This window comes from Giraffa tippelskirchi, chromosome 11 (assembly GCF_054371585.1).
Source record: "Giraffa tippelskirchi isolate mGirTip1 chromosome 11, T2T-mGirTip1v1.2.pri, whole genome shotgun sequence".
Lineage (NCBI taxonomy): Eukaryota > Metazoa > Chordata > Mammalia > Artiodactyla > Giraffidae > Giraffa > Giraffa tippelskirchi.
In genome coordinates, this window is record NC_137285.1 from 21,530,712 (window position 1) to 21,551,070 (window position 20,359).

The window sequence follows — 20,359 nt, forward strand, 5'->3', positions numbered from 1 at the left end:
CATAGGTGTGCTTGTGTGTTCTCTGCAGCGGGTGCTGGATCTGAGGGTGTCAAGCTGGCGTTGATGGGCCAGCGAGATGTTTGGCCCAGATGGTGAGAGCGTGTCCTGGGCCCCTGGTACGTAACGCACCTGCCTGGTGGTCGAATGGCCCCAGAGCCCTTCACAGCATGAGGTCACACCCCAGAGGGGAGGACATGCTCACCCTGGACTCCCCTGGAGCTCAGAGCCACCGGGGTTCTGGGTGGCACTCCTTCACCATTGCAAGAACACACGTGTGCCCCTTGGATGGTGTCTGGCTCTGTGTCATAGCATCCAGGCCGGGCCCAGCAGGGCTTATTTTTCTCACGTCACAGGAGGCTGAAAGCAAGCTGTTCTTAAGCAGGTGTAGGGGCTGAAGGGGCCCAGCTCCTCCATCTCCTGGGCTCTGCCGTCACCCCCTCCCCGTGGGGCTTCCCACCTCCAGCCTCCCATCTGTGTCCCAGGCAAGATGAGGCCTGGATGAGAGACAAAAAGCCTGTTTCTTTTCAGCTTTTATCATCAAAACAATGGTTTTTCTGGAAACCCCACCCAGTGCACACCTGCTTATGCCTCAGAGGCCACAACTGCTTGCCCTGGGCAGGGGTGGGGTGGGGGGGTGGGGTGTAGAGTCAGGAGAGCTGAGTGTTTTTAAATGAGGCCTATTACATTTACATTTGTGTACAGATGTCTTGTTTCTTCAAGGTGGTTTTTTTTTTTTTGATGGTGGACCATTTTTAAACTATTAAACTTTTTACAATTTTGCTTCTGTTTTATGTTGTGGTTTTTTTGGCCACAAGGCATGTGGGATCTTAGCTCCCCGACCAGGGATCGAACCCACACCCCCTGCATGGGAAGCGAAGTCCCAACCACTGGACCACCAGGGAAATCCCTGCAGACCTCCTTTTACTGTAGGCTGTTTTATTGTGCTTCGCAGATACTGTTTTTTTTTTTTTTTTTACAGATTGAAGGTTTGTGACAACCCTGCATTGAGCAAATCTGTTGGTCCTATTTGCTCACTTCGTGTCTCTGTGTCACGTTTTGGTAATTCTCCCAGTACTTCAAACCCTCCACCAGCAGAAGAGATGACAACTTGCTGAAGGCTCAGACAGTTAGCATTTTTTAGCCATGAGTAGTTTTTAGTTACGTGGATTATTTTTCAGACATAATGCTATCACACAGTTTAATAGACTACGGTATAGTGAAAACATAACCTTTATTCGAGGGCTTCCCTGATGGTTCAGCCAGTAAAGAATCTGCAGTCCATGGGATCACCAAGAGACACGACTGAGCATGAATCTATTCATATTGGAAAATCAAAAGCTTCATGTGACTCACTTTATTGCAGTGGTCTGGACAGAACTGGCCATATCTCCCAAGAATGCCTGTTTTAGTTTCCTGTTGCTGTTGGAACAAACTACCACACATTTAAAATAACACGAATTTATTACAGTTCTGGAGATCCAAAGGCAGGTCTCACTGGGCTGAAATCAGTGTCAGCAGGCGCTGTTCCTTCTGGAGGCACTAGGAGGCGCCCTTGCCTTCCAGCTTCTGGAGGTGCCTGCCCCCAGGGCCGGGGGCTCACTCATCCTCAAAGCCTGCAGCGTAGGACACCCCTGCTGCCCTCTTCTGGGCTCACTTGAATAATCCATGATACTCTCCCTATTTTAACATCCACTGATTGCTGTTGTTTAGTCGCTAAGTCGTGTCCGACTCTTTTTCGACTCTATGGACTGTAGCCTGCCAGGCTCCTCTGTCCATAGGATTTCCCAGGCAAGAAAATCGGAGCTGGTTGTCCTTTCCTTCTCCAGGGAATCTTTTCAACCCAGGGATCGAACCCGCCTCTCCTGTGTTGGCAGGCGGATTCTTTACTACTGAGCCACCTGGGAACCCCAACGTCTACTGATTAGCAGGCTTAATTCCATCTGAAGACTTCAACCCCTGCTGGCCACATAACCTAACGTTTTCACAGGTTCTGGGGGTTGGGATGTAGGCACCCTTCGCTGGGGGTGGTGGCCAGGGGAGGCAATTATTCTGCCTACTTGGCTTTGCAAACTCAGCGAGGGTACTGTGGGGGAGACAGGAGGGCAAGTAGTCATCAGAAAGGCAAACTGTGAGCCCTGATTTGGGAGAGTGAGCAGTTGGGACCTCTGGTTGCTGACCACCCCCATGTGACCGGTCTGCCGGCCTGCCAGCCTCCCTCCCAGGACTCAGGTCAAGCCTGGGACCCTTCAACCTTCTCCTATGGCCCACTGCTTGGAACCCACTTCACACTGACTGTGCCTGAGGAGTTGTTAAAGCTTAATCGCCATGCCCTTTAGTTCTAGCAAGATGTCCCAGGCTGGCTGAGCCCACGCATCCTTATTAATAAGCCGTGCCGGACAACTTCATTAACGAGAGACAGATGGTCTGGAACAACAGTCACTCCATTGCCTGCCATGCCGGCTCTCCTGTGGAGTGCCTTGGCCCGAGCATCGCTCTTCAAAACCCCAGCTCCTGCTGGCCAGCTGCACTGAGCCTTCCTCCCGGCTCCTGTCCTTCCAGCTCTCAGCACACGTGTCCCGGCAGCAGCTCCAAGGGAGCGTTAGGACGTGCAGTGCAACCTGGCAGAGCTGCCATGTTCTGTCCCTGGACGCCTCCCATGAGTGACAGAAGAGAGGAGGGAAGGAGAAAATTGGCAAGCCAATTTCTGGAAAACTCTTCCATCCACCCAGCAACCTATCCCTACTGCCCCTGCCAGGCGAACAAAAGGAACTGCCCTCCTCCTGCCCCCTGCACCACCCTGCCACCCCAAGCATCACTTGTGCACAGATCGCAAGAACGCTTCGGTTCATGAAGCAAATAGATGTTGAACACACAGCCAGGGTGATGGGGAGCCTGTCGGATTCAGCTGGGAAGTCTGAACTGCTTTGACAAGCCAAGGTTCTTTCTGAGCCACAACTGCCACGGACATCAGCACAAACTCCTTCTAAACGCCTGCTGCCATCCTGTCCCCAGACCTTGAAGGCTGTCACAAACTGAAAAGCAAAGGCCCTTTTAGACGTTGTTGAAAACACATTACGAGCTAAGCACTGGCTCCTTGTCACGGCCGATCATCTTGGAGCGCGCTCTTGGCCATCACAGCGGTAAGTGGATGATCTCATAATTTCATTAGATGACTTCCAGGGGAGAAGCAGTTGTTAGTCAATTCATTATGCCCTGGAACAATTTCCAGACTTCATCTCAGGACGCCCTCCCTGTGCTTCCTCCTACTCTCTCTTTCCTTAACTTGAACTGTAAATCACGAGTCAAGCTGGGTTTGGAGAGAGGGAAAGGCACAGCTTGGACCCAGTTTTTCATTTTCTGGGTTTTGAGCTTGCTGGTCTCATCATTCTTACTCACCACTTACCTGCTTAGTGTGGTCTCATTCTTTTTGGCATCTGCTTGCTTTTTTCAATTGCAACTCAGGATTTTCCTGGCTACAAGTAACAGAAACTCCAATCCAAACTGGCTCAAGTGCAAAAAGGGTATTATTGGCTCAGTTTTGAAAACTCAAGTGCTGGGACTAGCTTCAGGTATGGCTGGATCCAGGGGCTCCATGATGTCATCAGTGTCCTCTGCCCTCATATCAGCCCTGCCTTCCTCTGTGTTGACCACTTTCTCAGGTGGCTTCTCCTCTCATGGAGACAGATGAATACTTACAGCTCCAGGCTCATGTTCTCACAGGGCTGAGAGAGGAGAAACATTTATTTTCCCCCCTGTAGTAGTTTCAACATGAATTCTCATATTGAAACTCATTGGACTATTTGGATCACATGCCCAAATCTGAGCCAATCACTGTGGCCAGGAGGAGAGAATATGCTGATTGGCTAAGCCTGGGTCACATGACTCTCCAGCAGGTGTGGAACTAGCTGCTGCCAGTAACTGGGGCTGAGGGTGAGCGAGATGGGTCCTGAAGGAGCATGTGGCTTTCCTTTAAGAAGCAGAGGCAGCAACCAGCCTCTCTGTTTCTTTTCATCTTTCCTCAGGTGCCAGTCCTTCTCTCCTTTCCTCCCTGCTTCCTTCTTTCTCTAGGAGAGTCTCTCTAACCTCCCGTGTCCCTCTCCCTGTTGCCGGGGCCCTCCTCTGCACCACAGAATCTCAGGTTGCTCGGAAAACAAGTTGGGTCCTGGTGAGGTAGAATAGATTTCCAGATTAAGAAAATGGGGGTGGGGTGGGGAGACATGTACTCTGTTTTTCCATAACTTAAATTCTGCAAAGTAAAGCTCTGAAATCTAATGTTTGTCTTTAAAGTTCTGGGAGATGCTAGATTGACGTTTAGATGCCCCCCTCTGAGCCCTCTGCAGCCTGGGGGAGGCTGCAGCTATGTGGGCTGGTGGGCTCAGCCCTCCTGAGGGGCTGGCACACTGCTACTCTTCCTCCAGCCCTCACCTGGGGCCCCTGCTCCCCTTCCCTCCCCTCCTCTCTCTCTTTCCCATTCACCTCTTCTTCCTTCTCTCCTCACCCCCTCCGACCACATGATGTCACACCAGTCACTTCCCATTTCTGTGCCTCTATTTCCTCACTCAAGACATGGGATGATGAGAAACAACCATCTGCCGTGGCTGGGGGAGGCAGGAGTGAGGCCGGAGTTGGAAATCATGAAAGCACCTACGTACAAAGGCGCTGGAACTGCTCAGGTCAAACCCTGTCTCACCTCCCTGAAGTTCTTCATTCCCCAAATGCCCACAACCCCTCTCCTTGGAAGCCTGTCCTGCTGTGCCAATCTGGACCCCCATCTGTAGTATACACACCCTACAGTGACCCCATTATTCAGCTGGGTCATGTGACCACCCCTGCAGCTGGAATGTGGAGCCAGCCCAATGGGGACCACCTGGGATGAGAGTGGGGAAGGCGAGGTCCCTCCTGGGAGAATCAGGGTGCTGATGGTAGAGGGGGCAGTGAGTATGGATTCCTGATGATGCTAACACCCCCACTCAGTGCAGTTATGGGGCATCTGTGAAATGGCAAGATTCAAGGTCAGTAAGAAGTGCTGTTGCTGGGTTTCAAGCTTAGGGTCCTGCCTCATTCTCAGCTGAACTAGCCATGCCTGTGGTGATCATTCCACAGATGAAGGTGGGTGGACATGAAGGCGTTGTTGTAGGAGGGCTAGAGAATTAAAGAATTACATGGATCTTGGCTGGAAAAATTCCCAAATAGACTTTCAATGAAAAAAAAATTGTTTCTCTGGTTCTGAATGTTCGTGTGTAATGAACACAAATGAGACTTATTTGCGCAGACAGCAAACACCAGAATTGGGTTTTGAGCATCAGCCAGATTTAAAGCGAGGCAAGTCACCTTTTGGGAGAGGCAACTCTGTCTGGGATAAATCCATCTTACGAAATTGCAATGTTCTCGGAGCAGCATTTCCTTTAGGAAGAGAGGGCTCTCAGGAGTTGTGGTAGTTCAAGAAAAATGGCAGAATATTTTTTGACACTTCTCCCACACTGGTGGAGAAATCTGATGACCTCAAGGTCATCATGCCAGGGAAGCCACATGGAGGCACTCTGGCCAAAAGTTCCTGCAGAGTCCAGTGTTCCAGCCATCCCTGCCAAGGCACCAGGCATATGAGTGGCACCAGCCTTGACCTCTGGACCAGCCCTCTGCCACATGACTATCATCAAGTGACCTCAGTTGACACCACATGGAACAGAAGAATCACTCAGTGAAGCCCTGCCTGAATTCCTGACCATGGAATCCATGATACATAGCAAAATTCGTTTTGTTCTATGCTACTAAGTTTTGGGTAATTATATAGCAGTAGTAACTTGTTTATTTATTTATTTATTTATTATTTATTTATTTATTTATTTATTTGGCCACTCCAGGTCTTAGTTGTGGCATGTGAGACTCAGTTCCCTGACCAGCATGGAACATGGGCCCCTGCATTGGGAGCACAGAGTCTCAGCCACTGGACCACCAGAGAAGTACCCAGAGCTCCTCTGAAGTAGGGCCAAAGCTGGTGATGGGAATACAAGAAGAGGGTCGGGTGTAGTTCAAGGGAAGCTGGGGATGGCAGGAACCTGCTTTGTCTCACGGTGACAGCTGTTAGTAGGAAGCACAGGCATAAGAGGACTGGCTCTGGAGCCAGCTGTCCGGGTTCAAGTCCTGGCTGGGCCGGCTGGGTCACACTGGGAAAACTTCTCAACCATCCTGGGCCTCAGCTTCTCCATCTGTAATATGGGACTATTGTACTAAACTTGGCAATAAGGGACAGACATCTCCAGCCAATGGCCAAGGGCTCAGATCTAGACTACAGAAGTGTCTTGTTTGACTCCTATGCATTTTTTTTTTAATTTAAAAAAATTTTTGGCTGTGCTGGGTCTTTGCTGCTGTGTGCGGGCTTCTCTAGTTGCGTCAAGGGGCCTTCTCTAGTTGCATTGCATGGGTTTCTCACTGCAGTGGTTTCTCTTGTTACAGAGCATGGGCTCTGGGCACATGGGCTCAGTAGTTGTGGCACACGGGCTTAGTCGCCCCACAGCATGTGGGATCTTCTGGGACCAGGGATTGAACCCGTTTCCCTGCATTGGCAGGTATTCTTAACCACTGGATCACCAGGGAAGTCCCCATGTTTTATTATCGTTATCTAATTTAGAAATTGGGAGATTTCCCAGCTTCTCTGGAAATCAAGTGGTCATACTGCTCACACAGATGGACCATCTAGCATGGACGGGCGGGACAACATTCTAAGGGTTTGACATCCATTCATTTGACCCCAAGCAGCCCTGCAAGGTCTGTCTCATCACCATCCCAGGCTCTGCCAGAGGTGATCCAGGGAGCAAGGAAGCACTTCAGTGGGTACCACGGTAGCAGGAGATGCTGATGAGAAAATGTTCCCTTCTTCCCTTCCTGGGGCTAGACACACTCCTGCCCAGAGTTACGCATGATCCTGGAGAGAAAGGAGAACTCCCACATGTGACTGAGATTAACCTGATGTCCTTAGGGGTGTGGGGGTTCATGAAAGCAATTCATTTAGTTTATTGAGAAGTAAAGATTTCTACAAACTCTAGCATGTACGCTGAACACTAAAAAAAACACAAAAAAACAAACAAACCAAAAAAACCCACTCATACAACAAATCTTCTTTGTGTGCTTAGGTGATCAAAGTATCAGCTCCTTCAATCCTCACAACTACCCCATGAAGAAGATGCTTTTATGACCCTTGCTTCCTCAGAATGGAGACTAAAGTACCAAGGTTAACTTGCCTGAGGTCATTAAGCTAATAGGGGATAGAATTGGGGTTTGACTCCAGACAACTTGGCTGTAGCCTCCCTAAACAGTGTGCATCCAGGGCTCCTTTCCTGGCAATATTTCCTAGGAGAGCTGGGACGATGCCCTCTGTGACCCAGTCAGTGGTCCCCATATAGGTCCTCAGCATGTAGTGAGGCTTAAGGACCACTGGTGGTAACGGGGAACTGAGAAAAGGCATGCAGGAGGAAGTGGCTGGTGTTCATTTCCCACTCAGGCTGGGCTGGAAGGAGCTGATGAATGTCACACCGCATCAAGCAGACGGTGCGCCTGCAGCTTTGATAATGACCGCCCGGTCCCCTCTGTGTACTGACGGCCAAACCAGGTGCCAGCTGCCAAAGGCAATGAGCTTGTTCCTCATCAGTCTGGGCTGTCCTGGTGGCCAAGGGCTCTGACTCCTGCTGGGCGATCTGTCCCGCTGTCCTTCTACAATGGACAGGACTCAGGACCATGGCTTCAGGGGCTGGAGCCATTTGTCTGAGCCTTAGGCTGGCTGATGCTAATAACAGCCAACATTGCCGTGGTTCTTACAATGTGCCGGGCATTGTTCCAAGAGCATGATCCTGACTATGAGCCTGGAAGGTCGATAGCATCATTATCCCCATTTTGCAGATGGGGAATAAGGCACCAAGTTCAAGGAACTTGCCCAAGGTCGCACAGGCAGACTGGCTTCTGATGCTGGTCCCTACCTTCCACCTGAAGCTTTTGGAAAGGACTCCCCAAAGAATAGGGAAAATCCCTCTTTTGATCATCAAAACCTCATTATGTGGTCCTTTTTTTTGAGTAGTTCTTTTTTGGGGAGGGGTGGTTCCTGACTTTCTAAATTGATTAAAAAAAATCACACTCCAGTGAAAAAGATCAATTGCCATGTACAGTTCCAAGTCACTTTGACGCCATCACAAACCCTCTCATATGCTTGAGCCTCTAATTAGATTTGGAGGAGAATCAATTCATGTGTCATGAAATTTTAAAAGACAACATTCTGTGAATGGTCCTTCCCATTATTCCAGCTTGATTGAAATTGTGGGTTTTTCAGAGGATGCTATATTTATACTCTTAAGACAATGGAGCTTTCAAAAGGATTCCGACTCTTAGGTCTTCATATGTGATTTTTGGAGAAGTGGAAATTTTCAAATTTTCTTAATGAAAATGTTTTTGTGGCTTTTTTCCTCTTAGTTCTTTCTTTAAAGCAAACAACAAAAAACCCAAAAAAACCCTGACTCCACAGTGTCTCTCTCCCTCTGATGGGGACTTCAGGTTCTTGCCAAAGTATGTATCACATAATTGCTTTCATGTTCAGACCCGGCAAGAGCACGTTGTAAATGACTGCGACGCAGATGTGACAATTCTATTAGGCCTGGGTTCTTGCATGGTTGACCTTGCAAATTGAATTCGAGGAGGTCAGCCCTTATGCCTGGCTGCTAGATTTCACGTTTGCAGTTTGGGCAGAGAGGTCTGGGGAGGTGTGGGTGGCGATTTCTGTGCTGGGCGTGGACAGCTAGGCATCCATTCCATCATGTCCTGAATCCGATCTGTATTCCTCTTTGTGTCCCAGAGTCTTCCTCAGCTTCCCAGCGGAAGGCAGCAGCCCATGATCGATGGGCTTCTGCCTGCTGTGGCGTTATTAGCCACTCTGTCAAGGTGACAATGTCATTTTTAATATTCCGTATTCAGACCTGAGGTTTATTTTTAGGTTGGGAATCAGCCAGCCTTCCCAGAGAGTGAGTTTCGAGGACTTGAGGGTATGGTTGTCAGCCCTGGCTACTGAGGAGTTTTTACCAATATGCATGCCCACAAGGGTGGCCTCTGGGGTGCAGGAAATGTTCTGTGTCTCGATTTGTGTGGTTTTTACTTAAGTTTATCTATGTGTGTACAAAAATTGAGCTTTGGTGAGGATGTGGAAAAAGCAGACTCCCATGCATTGCTGTGGGAATGTAAAATGACCCTTGGAAAACAGTTTGGCATTTCCTTAAAAAGTTATATAGAGTTACCATGTGAAAGTAAACATATTAGTCACTCAGTCATGTCTGACTCTGCCACCCCATGGACTGTAGCCCACCAGGCTTCTCTGTCTATGGAATTCTCCAGGCAAGAATACCAGAGTGGGTTGCCACGCCCTTCTCCAAAGAATCTTCCTGACCCAGGGATTGAACCAGGGTCTCCTGCATGACAGATAGATTCTTTACCGTTTGAGCCACGTGGGAAGCCACAGAGTTACTGTATGACCCAGAAATTCTGCTCCTAGATATGTTCCCCAAAGAACTGAATGCAAAGACTCAAATGAGTAATTGTACACCAATGTTCATAGGAATATTTTTTTTAAGGAAGGATTTCTTTTTCCCTTTTTAAAAGCTTATTAATTTTTGTTTATTTGGCTGCACTGGGTCTTAGTTGTGGCATTCAGGATCTAGTTCCCTGACCAGGGATTGAACCCAGGCCCCCTCACTGGGAGCACAGAGTCTTAGCTGCTGGACCACCAGGGAAGTCCTGTTCATAGCAACATTACTCCCAATAGCCAAAAGGTAGAAACAATCCAAATGTCCATCAACAGATGAATGCAGGGAGTCCCCTGGTGGCCTAGTGGTTAGAATTCCCAGCTTTTGCTGCTGTGGCCCAGGTTCAACCCCTGATTAGGGAACTGAGATCTTGCAAGTGAAATGGTATAGCCAAAAACCCCACAGATGAATGGATAAACAAAATGTGGCCTATCCACACAGTGGAATATTATTTAGCTATAAAAGGGACTACAATTCTGATGCTTGCTACAACATGGATAAATAATGAACATGTTATACAGAGTGATCCCTTAGCTGAAGTTAGGGTCTGCCAGGGTTCTTCACTATTGAGTTCCCCATGAGGCCCCATAAGACACAGACGGTAGGAAAAAGAAGAATGAAATCACACCATTGGCAGCAACATGGATGGACCTAAAGATGATCACACTAAGCAGAGTCAGACAGAGAACCGAAAATATGATATGATATCACTTAGATGTGGAATCTAGAATTTGATACAAATGAACTAATTTACAAAACAGAAACAGACTCACAGACTTAGAAAACAAACATCTGATTACCAAAGGGGAAAAGTGTGGGGAAGAGGGATAAATTAGGAGGTTGGGATTGACATATACATACTACTATCTATAAAATAATCAACAAAGACCTACTATAAAGCCTAGGGTACTCTACTCAACATGCTGTCATAACCTATATGGGTAAAGAACCGGAGAAAGAATAGATATATGTCTGTGTAACAGAATCACGTTGCTGTACACCTAAAACAAACAGAACATTGTAAATCAGCTATACTCCAGGATAAAATATAAATTGGAAAAAAACCCCCATAGACAGCAAGAGATGACATTGTTTACCCTTCACTGACCTTCCTGCTAGAAGGATAGAAGGAACTAATATTTCTTGTACGTTTACTATGTGTCATGCCTTGAGCTAGGCACTCATATCCACTATCTCATTTAAATTAACCTCTCAATGTCAGACAATGATTTGGGGGCACTTTCTTCATTACAAACCAGAGAAAGCATCCATAGCTTTCTCCGATTTCTGAATCTGCCTCACCTCACTTGAATACTGTTTTTTTTTCTTAAGCATCTGAAATATTTTCCATATCAAATGTTTCAAGGACCTAATTATGAACTTCATTATAATTGTTCATTAGTTATATTTTGCTCAATTACTTTAACAAGTTGCCAAATAGAACACAAAGCCGGCAAATAGCATTATGTAATTGTAATGAGATGTTCAAATTGGGTTACAGAGCTTCGTCCTTGCTTGCATTTCTTTTCCTCACAGGAAGACAACAGAAGGTGGTGGTGGCCCCTTGGTCTGCTCGCCGGCTCCCTCCAAGCCGTGGGGGGTGGGGGTCAGCCTTTGCTTCTGTACCAAGGTCTAATCTGGGAAAATGGAAACATTTAAGGGTGATGTTAAAAACATTTTAGATGATGATGGTTATATGTAACACTCATTACATGGCAGTTCCTATCCTAGGCATGTTTCCAGGCAGGCAGTAACTCATTTAACTTCCTGCCAGGTCCCTGGGGTGGGTGCTATCATGTCCCCCATTTTACAGATGAAGAAATACAGGCACAAAGTCTAGGTGACTTGCCTGAGGTCATGCAGCCAGAAAGTGCTGGAGCTGAGCTCAAACCCAGGTGGGCGGTGCCTATGGCCCCTACTCTTGGCCACTACTTTCAATTGATTTATTGAATCTCAAAGAAAAACATATACATATATATATTTAAAAATCTAGTTGGCTGTGCTGGGTTTTCGTTGCTGCGTGGGCTTTTCTCTAGTTGCGGAGAGCACAGACTACTCTCTAGATGTGGTGTGAGGGCTTCTCATTGCAGTGGCTTCTCTTGTTGTAGAGCACAGGCTTTAGGGCCCACGGGCTTTCAGTAGCTGCGGCTCCCAGGCTCTAGAGCACAGGCTCAATAGTTCTGGTGCACGGGCTTAGTTGCTCCATGGCATGTGGGATCTTCCTGGTTCAGGGATTGAACCCATGTCTCCTGCATTGGCAGGTGGATTCTTCACCACTGAGCCACTAGGGAAGCCCAAAACTGTACACTTTGAAAAATGTAATTATCAACTTCCTAATAAGAGGCCATCAATGAGGAAAAAAAATTGGCATTGCATTTTAACCACTTAATTGTTAATTTCTGAAAATGTTTTAGAGATAGGAATGTGAATGCATTTGTAGGGCTAGATTGTAACAGCCTCATATGGTGATCCTTGACCCAATCACTAGGGCTGAGGAGATAGAACGTGTTGACCCAACAGCTATGGTCTCCAGCTCAGACAGTTTGATCTGTGAAGATGTTTCAATGGGATTCTGTTAACTAAGATATTCACTTGTTGAATTTAAAGAAGCTGACTTGACTAAGAATGTTAATCTTAGAGTAGAAGTGACAGAAATCTGGCATATCTGAAAAGGGAAGACTTTATTGTTTAATGCAACTGAAAAGCCCAAGGATGGGTTTCAAGTATGGCTGGATCCAGGACCTCAAACAATGTCCTCAATGGTCTCCCTGAATCTCACCCAGGGTCTGCTGTCCTCTGTATTGGAGTCACTGTTGGGCAAGAAGGCCACCCGCAGTTTCATGTGTCCCCACCAGGAAGCGTGCTATAGATCTCCTTCAAGGAGGAGTCCGCCATCAGCACCAAGAGTGCAGTTAGCTGACAGCCCCCAGATATGGCTCCCTCAAGGTCTGCCCGAGTTTTTGAGACCAGGCCTTGCTGATCCCAGGTGGTCCCAGCCAGTGGTGGTAAGGTTAGGCCTTAGTCATTTCTTCCCAGTGCTTATGCTGTTGCATTGTGTGGTCAGATCTCCATGATGGTCTGAAAGCTTCTTTCCACTCCTGCTTCCCACTGCATCTGTCTTTCACAGGGGTCACTGCCAATTAATCTCTTTCTCTCCTAACCTCATCAGAGTGTCTGCTTCCCAAACTACCCAACTAACACACCAGGGTTATTTTTTAACAGGTTGGACTTCCCAGGGGCAAGGAATACAACCTTCCCAAAAGTTCCAGCAAAATTCCTAAGTCTGACTCCCATTGGTTGAAACTGGGTTACATGCTTATCCTGGAACCCTCCCTGTGAATCTGCTTGGCCAGACTTGGGTCATGTGGCCACTTGTGGGCGGGGTCATCCATGTCTAAACATCTTGACCCAAAAAAGAGAGCTATAGTTCCCCAAAGGAAAATCTGGGTTCTCCTCTCAAAAGAGAAAGGGAATCATTGCTGATCATGCATAAACAGCAGGTCTACCTCAGAAGGCTATGAAATCAGAAGGCCTGGCCTTAAGCCAACTTGTCACATCGCCTCTTCTGGGACTCAATGTCCACATCTATGAAATGGGAAAATGGCAAGTGGATCCTACTCTGTTTCTCTTCCTCACTCTCTGTCTATATCTGTCACTTTGCTTCTCTTTCTCACTCTGTCGTTTCCTCCCTCTCAGCTGATCTCTGCTCACAACTCTCCTAACAAATCCACCTGGGCCCCATGCTGTTTGCAGAAGCCCCTTCCAGATGGTGGGATGGATTTGAGTCAATAGCTTGGTGTGCTAATGACACAGAGCTAATTTTTAATAATGATGAAATGTGATTAAAAAAAAAATCCCTCATCTGGATCAGCTCAAGATACCGAGTCCAAAGCATACTATCCTCTGCAGTCCTGGCTGCTGTCCCCAGAACAGGTGTGGTTATTCCATAGCCAGAGCTTACCTTGCAGCTTCGGTCTCTTCCTGGAATGGCCTCGGAGTTTGGAAAACCAGGGCCATCTGAATCTGCAATGGGTGAGTCGCAAAGACCAGAAATCTCTTTCAAAGAAGCTCAAGTCTGGAGAGAGTTTACTGTAAGTGCAGCAACTACAGAGCACAGGCGTGTATCAAACAAAACCGTACCAGTCAGTGTACCCAGATGTGAGCTGTGGAGACAGAGCCTAGCTGCTTCAAGCTGAAAAGAAATTTACTGAAACGATGCCAATGATGCTCACAGAGTTGTTGAGAAGCTGCAAAAATACACTCCTCAAATGAGTGAGGATGTCCAGACAAAGCAAAGCATGCTGCAGCATCAGCCTGATGAGGCCAGCATTGCTGGACTTTGATGCCCTGGACACTGGCTGCTGCTGCCGCTACCAGGAGAACTTCTTCCTGTCTCTGCTTCTTCAGGTCAGGAGTTCTCAACTGAAAGTCTAGTTGGTCAAGGGACTTCCCTGGCAGTCCAGTGGTTAAGACCTTGCCTTCCAATGCAGGGATTGTGGGTTCAAGCCCTGGTTGGGGAGCTAAGATCCCACATGCCTTGCAGCCTTAAAAGCCAAAACATAAAACAGAAGCAATATTGTAACAAATTCAATAAAGACTTTAAAAATGGTCCACATTAAAAAACAAAACAAAACAAAAAAACCTCACAAAGCCTAGTTAGTCAAGCTCTATCACACTCTCACACCCTTGCTGGAAGATAGGCAAGGCGTTAAGCACACAGGCTCTGCCGCCAGACTTGTTGTTCAGTCACTCAGTTGTGTCCGACTCTTTGCCACCCCATGGACTGCAGCATGCCAGGCTTCCCTGTCCTTCACCATTCCCCAGAGCTTGCTTAAATTCATGTCCATTGAGTCGGTGATGCCATCCAACTATCTCATCCTCTGTCATCCCCTTCTCCTGACTTCTATCTTTCCCAGCATTAGGGTCTTTTCCAATGAGTCCGCTCTTCGCATCAGGTGGGCAAAGTATTGGAGCTTCAGCTTTAGCATCAGTCTTTCCAATGAATATTCAGGGTTGATTTCATTTGGGATTGATTGGTTTGATCTCCATGCTGTCCAAAGGACTCTCAAGAGTCTTCTCCAGCACCACACTTCGAAGGCATCAATTCTTTGACTCTCAGCTTAGGTGGGTCCAAATCCAGGCTCTTTCACTTATGATCTGTGCACCCCTGGGCACCATGTGTGCCTCAGTTTGCTCATCTGCAAAATGGGGATGATAATTGTGCCTGCTCCCCTAGAGGTGTGTGAATTAGATGACAGAATATATGTGAAGTGTGTCGAAGAAATAACTGAACAAGCATTCAGAGTTTTAGTTTTAATTCTTTAAAAATTATCATTTGGCATTGATGAGGTGAGGTAGCTGCTGTTTCTTATGAAGACTCAGATCATGGGAATTCCCCAAATGCAAAAAGGAAGATTCAGGTGACAGGCGTCTCCCACAGTAATTCCCTTTCCTTTCTCTACTGCTCAAATTTATTTCTATTTTGAGCCTTGATTCCCTTGTGCTTGCCTGAAGTCTTGTCAATCTGGGACACACCTACCTGTTCCCCAGGATTGCTCCTTAACAATAAAATCTAAGGAGTTCCCTGGTAGTCCAATGGTTATGAATCCACCTGTCAGTGCAGGGGACACAGGTTCAATCCTTGGCCTGGGAAGATCCCACATACTGCTGGACAACTAAGCTATTCTATGAAGAGTAGCCCCTGCTTGCTGCAACTAGAGAAAGCCTGTGTGCAGCAACAGGGAGTTGCAAAAATCAGACACGACTTAGCGACTGAACAACAAAATGTGCAGCAACGAAGACCTAGCAAGCCAAAAATAAATAAATAATAAAATAAAAAAAACAATGAAAGCTGAATGCCATTAAGCAAATCCTCCACTTTACTGCAGTCCCTACCACTTCTTACTGGCTTGCTCCTGCCCTGTTTAACTCATTTATTTTACTTAGCTTGGTTCATGTGGGCATTTGAGTTTATGGTCCTAGAACCAAAGAACTGGGAGTTTGGGAAAGCAAAAGGATAAAACCTAAAGGCTTGTGTATCTACTTTCATGGGAGTCACATCCCTACCTGAACTAATGTCTGGATCTGTGATCTGCTTGCGAGAGAGAAAGGATAAAACAAGTACACAGCCCTGAATGTGTGCATGGGCTTCCCTGGTGGCTCCGTGGTAAAGAATCCACCTGCCAATTCAGGAGATGTAGGTTCAATCTCTGGGTCAAGAAGATCCCCTGGAGGAGGAAATGGCAACTCACTCCAGTATTCTTGCCTGGGAAATCCCATGAACAGAGGAGCCTGGCAGGCTACAGGCCATGGGATCACAAAAGAGTCAGATTTGACTTAGAGACTAAATAACAATATTGGTGTATATAATACACATTGCCAACACGTTCTGCACTGCCCTCAACCCCAAGGACACAACCAACATAATCTCAGAAACCCATCTTTCAGGGTCGGTGTTCTGGAATCATTCCCATAGCTAATTCTGTATCGAAGTCCAACCAGGAAACAGAAATGACATCAGTAATTTGAACTGGGAATGTTGACTACAAAGAATCATTAACCAGGAAGAGGGGATTAACGAACTAAAGGAATGAAAGAAGGGACTTCCCTGGCCGTCCAGTGGTTAGGACTCTGCTTTCACTGCTGAGGGTGTGAGTTCAATCCCTGGTTAGGGAACTAAGATCCTGCAAGCTGCGTGGTGTGGCCAAATCAAAAAAAAAAAAAAGAGGGGAGGTGATAATAGAAGACTCTAGGGGGTCCAGAAGTAGCAGGTACAAAGGAACAGCTGAGGGAAAGGGGATAATGAAGGGATTACAGTTCCTGTCTCCTCCCTGGGGCTGCTATTCTTAAAAGAGGGTCTGGCGACCACAAGAACACAGAGTCTTCTGGACTGAAGAGGCGTCAGAAGGTGAAGACTCTGGCTGATCTGTGTGTACAATCCCCCACCGTTGGAGGGTGTGAACTGCTCTCTGTAAATGACCCTCTGGGTGGGGAGAGTGTGGCCTGAGGGTGCGCACCCTTCAAGGCTGCCAGGCAAGGAGGACAGGACCCAGAGCATTGTTGACGCTGGTGTGAGAGCAGCTGGGCTTCTGCTCTGAATGAAAGAGTGGGACTGCCAACCTTCTGCCCTCTATGGACAGAGCCTAACATCCTACCAGCTGTTAGAGGAGAATATTCATGGAGGGACTTCACCAATGGTCTAATGGTTAAGACTCCACCTTCCAATGCAGGGGGTGCAGATTCAATCCCTGGTGGGGAACTAAGATCCCTCAGGCTTTGGGGTGCAGCCAAAAAGTGAAAAAAAAAGAAAAGAAATGTTTCTGGGGCCAGCTCCAGTGTCCTGAAGCAGGGCAAAGAAGGATGGATTTGGGGCTGAGAGATAATAAAGTAGCAACTGGCTCAGGGAGAAAGACCTGGGAATCTGGGTGAGGGTTCAGGAGAGTCTGAAGGAAGGAGAGGAGGTGTGAAGGGGAGGACCGTGGACCAGGAGGAAAAGAGAATTTTAAGAAATATTTTTGTGAACCATCCTTTATGGTAAAAGTAAACAAGGACCTTGGGACTTCCCTGATTAGTCCAGGGGTTAAGACTCCCCACTTCCACTGCAGGGGGCATGGGTTCAGTCTCTGGTTGGGGAACTAAGATCCTGCATGTCACATGGCACAGACCCCACCCTTCCCCCACCCCCTAAAAAAAAGAGAGAGAGACCAGGAGGTTGTTATTAAAAAATAAATAAGGACCTTGAGTTATTTAGGATTTCTTTATGATTGATAGACAGTGTTACTCTGACCACAATATAGTATCTGAGGGAAACTGGTTCCTAGAGCTGCTGCAGATGCCAAAATGCTTGGATGCTCAAGTCTCATATATAAAATGACCTAGTACAGTGAGTGAATACAGTCTGCCCTCAAATTCACAGGTTTTGCCTCTGTGGATTCATGATTGGCTGAATCTGGAGAGGAAAAACCTGTGGATGTGGAGGGCTGACTGTACTCTTCTGAGATTGGACCACTTGAGTCCTGGGTTTCTAATTGGCTTATGACAGTTTTCTGTTGGCCTAAAGCCATCAAACAGAGGTTTACAACAAATGTTTTCTTTCAAGGGATCCTATTTTATATTATAGGTTCTTGTCTTTCCATGTGTTGAACCAGGAATTTGGAAGTCCAAGTTGTAGTTCTGAGTCTCAAGTTTCAACACATAGCTGTGTGATGCTTGGCAAGTCACTTCACTCTTTTGAATCTCAGAGTTTTTATCTACCAGATGGGGAAACTAGAGTCTGCTCATCCAAACTCTAAGGAGTGTTGTGATGATAAAATCAGAGCCTGGATATGAAACTGCTTAGACAAAAGACACAATTTTGTTCACTCACATGGATCTGTCTGTAACCACACAGCTGATATAATGGTAGGAAATGATTTTTGCTTGGAGCTAACAGAAAACTTCACTATTGTGGCTTAATAAGGATTTACTTTTCTCATTTATCAAGAATTCTAGAGGTAGTCATCTTTGGATGATGATAAAGGTGCTCACTAATGTAAGGGCTAATCTCTGATTCTCTGGGCCTTCTCCTCATGGTCACAAGATGACTGCTACACTCCAGCCATCATGGTGACATTTAAAGCAGGAAGAAGGGCTAGGGCCTGATCAGTAACCTCTGTTCCTATTTCTGGGAGGTGAAGGCATTCCCTGATTATCTTTAGATTTCTTCCATTTCATCTCACTGGACAGAAGTAGGTCTTCAAGACAGTCTGGGAAAATGATTATTTGACTTTCCCATCTCTTAGAGAGTGAAGAGGTCAGGGAGAAAGAAGTTGGGGGTGGGTGCTGGATTAGACAGCTAACAGTGTTTGGAATAGCTGGCAAGTTCTAGATGGCAAAAACTAAAATTGTTCTGTGATGGGGGGAGTCAGCCACAGAAGGATTTTGATTTCCATCCTTGTGATTCCTGTTTGTTTGACTCCTTTCATGGGGCCTGGCTTCATCTGAATAGCTAACATTTTACTTTGGAGGTGGAATTATATTAAAAATCAGATGTTTGTCATTATGCAAATGACTGTCTCGCTATAGCTTAGGATTTTCATTTTTCCATGAATTATTCCTTTTTCAGTGCTTTCCTCACACCTCTTGGAAGAAATAAAAACAATCACTGACTAATCAGAGGAATTTTCCAATCATTCAGTCAACGGATATTTATTGAGTGTCTCCCATGCTCCAAGAGCTGTTCTAAACTCTTTGAGATAGAGGAAGACGTGGTTTCTGCAGTATTGGAGCTTATATTCCAGTGGAAAAGATAAGCAGCAAGTAAATGAATAAATCAAATAAAATATGAGAATAATACATGCTATGAAGAGATAAAATAAGGCTGGTAAATACATTTGTGGGGGGAGAGAGCTTTTTAAAATTTTTCGTTAGGCTATTCCTGGTCCTAGTTGCAGCATGCAGGATTTTTTTTATCTTCATTGCAGGGTCTTTTTTTTTTTTTAGTTGTGGCATGCGAGATCTTCTCATTGCTGCTTGGGCAATCTAGTTTCCTGACCAGGGATCGAACCCAGGCCCTCTGCAATGGGAGCTTAGAGTCCTAGCCGCTGGACCACCAGGGAAGCCCCTGGTGAGGGCTTTTTTAAGTGGGGTGGTTGGCAAAGGTCTCTGAGAGGTGGTATTTCAGGAGAAACTGGAAAGATGTGAGGAGGCCAGGCATATGATGATCTGGGGCAGAGGAAACAGCGAGTGTGAAGGCCCTGAGGTGAACAAGTTTGGTGTGTTTCAGGATGAGAAGGAAAGACAGGTGGCTACCACAGAGCGAGAGAGGAAGAGAATGGCAGGGGATGAGGTTGGAGACCTCAAAGCCCATGGAGAGCCTTTCTCATTTCAAATATCTGCCTTCAGGAAGAACCCAGTTGCTTTTAAGGGGTCACCTAAGATAATCTCCCTTTCTTTTGATTTTTTTGGTCTCACTGTTTGTCATGGGGGATCTTAATTCCCCAACCAGAGATTGAACCTAGACCCCCTGCAGTGGGAGTGAGAAGTCTTAACCACTGGACCACCAGGGAAGTCCCAAGCTCCCTTTCTTAAAATCAACTGGACCATATAACGTAACCTAATCCCAGGAATACTGCAGGAGTCAAATCCATCATATTCACAGTCCTGGGGATTATACAGGGCTGGAATCTTAGAATTCTGCTTACCCCCAAAATGCATGAATGAATCAACTTCCCCACTCTCCCTCTCTCATTCTTCCTCCCCTTCAGAATTCATTTCCTAGCCCCTGACAACCCAACCACATTAGCTTTTGTTTTCTGGTTGCTGGGAGTTGTCATCTTCTGTCCATTGTGTCTGCAATGTTCCCAGTCTGGACTATGGGTCTCTATTTGTGCCTTTTTAGTAGCAACACCATTCAACCCCAGGGCCTTTGCACTTCCAGTTCCCACTGACTGAAAAGCTCAGCCTTCAGTACTCATGTGGCTCAGTCTCTCACTCTTTTAAATATTTGCTCAAATGTCATCTTTGCAGGGAAGCTTTTTCTGACTCCCTTTCCTCCCATTCTAAAAATATTTTCTCTACTTGTTTTATTTCTCTTCTTTGTACTTATTTTCAGACGACCTGCTATATATTTTCCCAATTTATTTGGTTTATAGTCTCTCTCCCCACACTAGAATGTCAGCTTTCCCCACGCAGGGAATTTGGTCTGAATCTCTGTCATATCCCCAGCTCCCACAACAGCACCTAGTGCAAAGTAGGGGCTCAATAAATATTTACCCAAAGAATGAGTGAGTGAGGATTAAGGAAGACAGTTTTAACTTTCTTCA

The 20,359-nt window shown here is 46.5% G+C and overlaps 1 long non-coding RNA gene across 1 annotated transcript; it reads right to left on the bottom strand.

The window, feature by feature from the left end:
* Window positions 1-11,015: 11,015 nt before the first annotated feature.
* Window positions 11,016-16,871, bottom strand: LOC145526006 (uncharacterized). The gene is made up of 2 exons (XR_014068582.1): window positions 13,519-16,871; window positions 11,016-11,194 (listed from the first exon to the last, which is right to left on the bottom strand). It is a non-coding gene; the product is annotated as an uncharacterized LOC145526006 (long non-coding RNA).
* Between the last annotated feature and the right edge of the window lie 3,488 nt (window positions 16,872-20,359).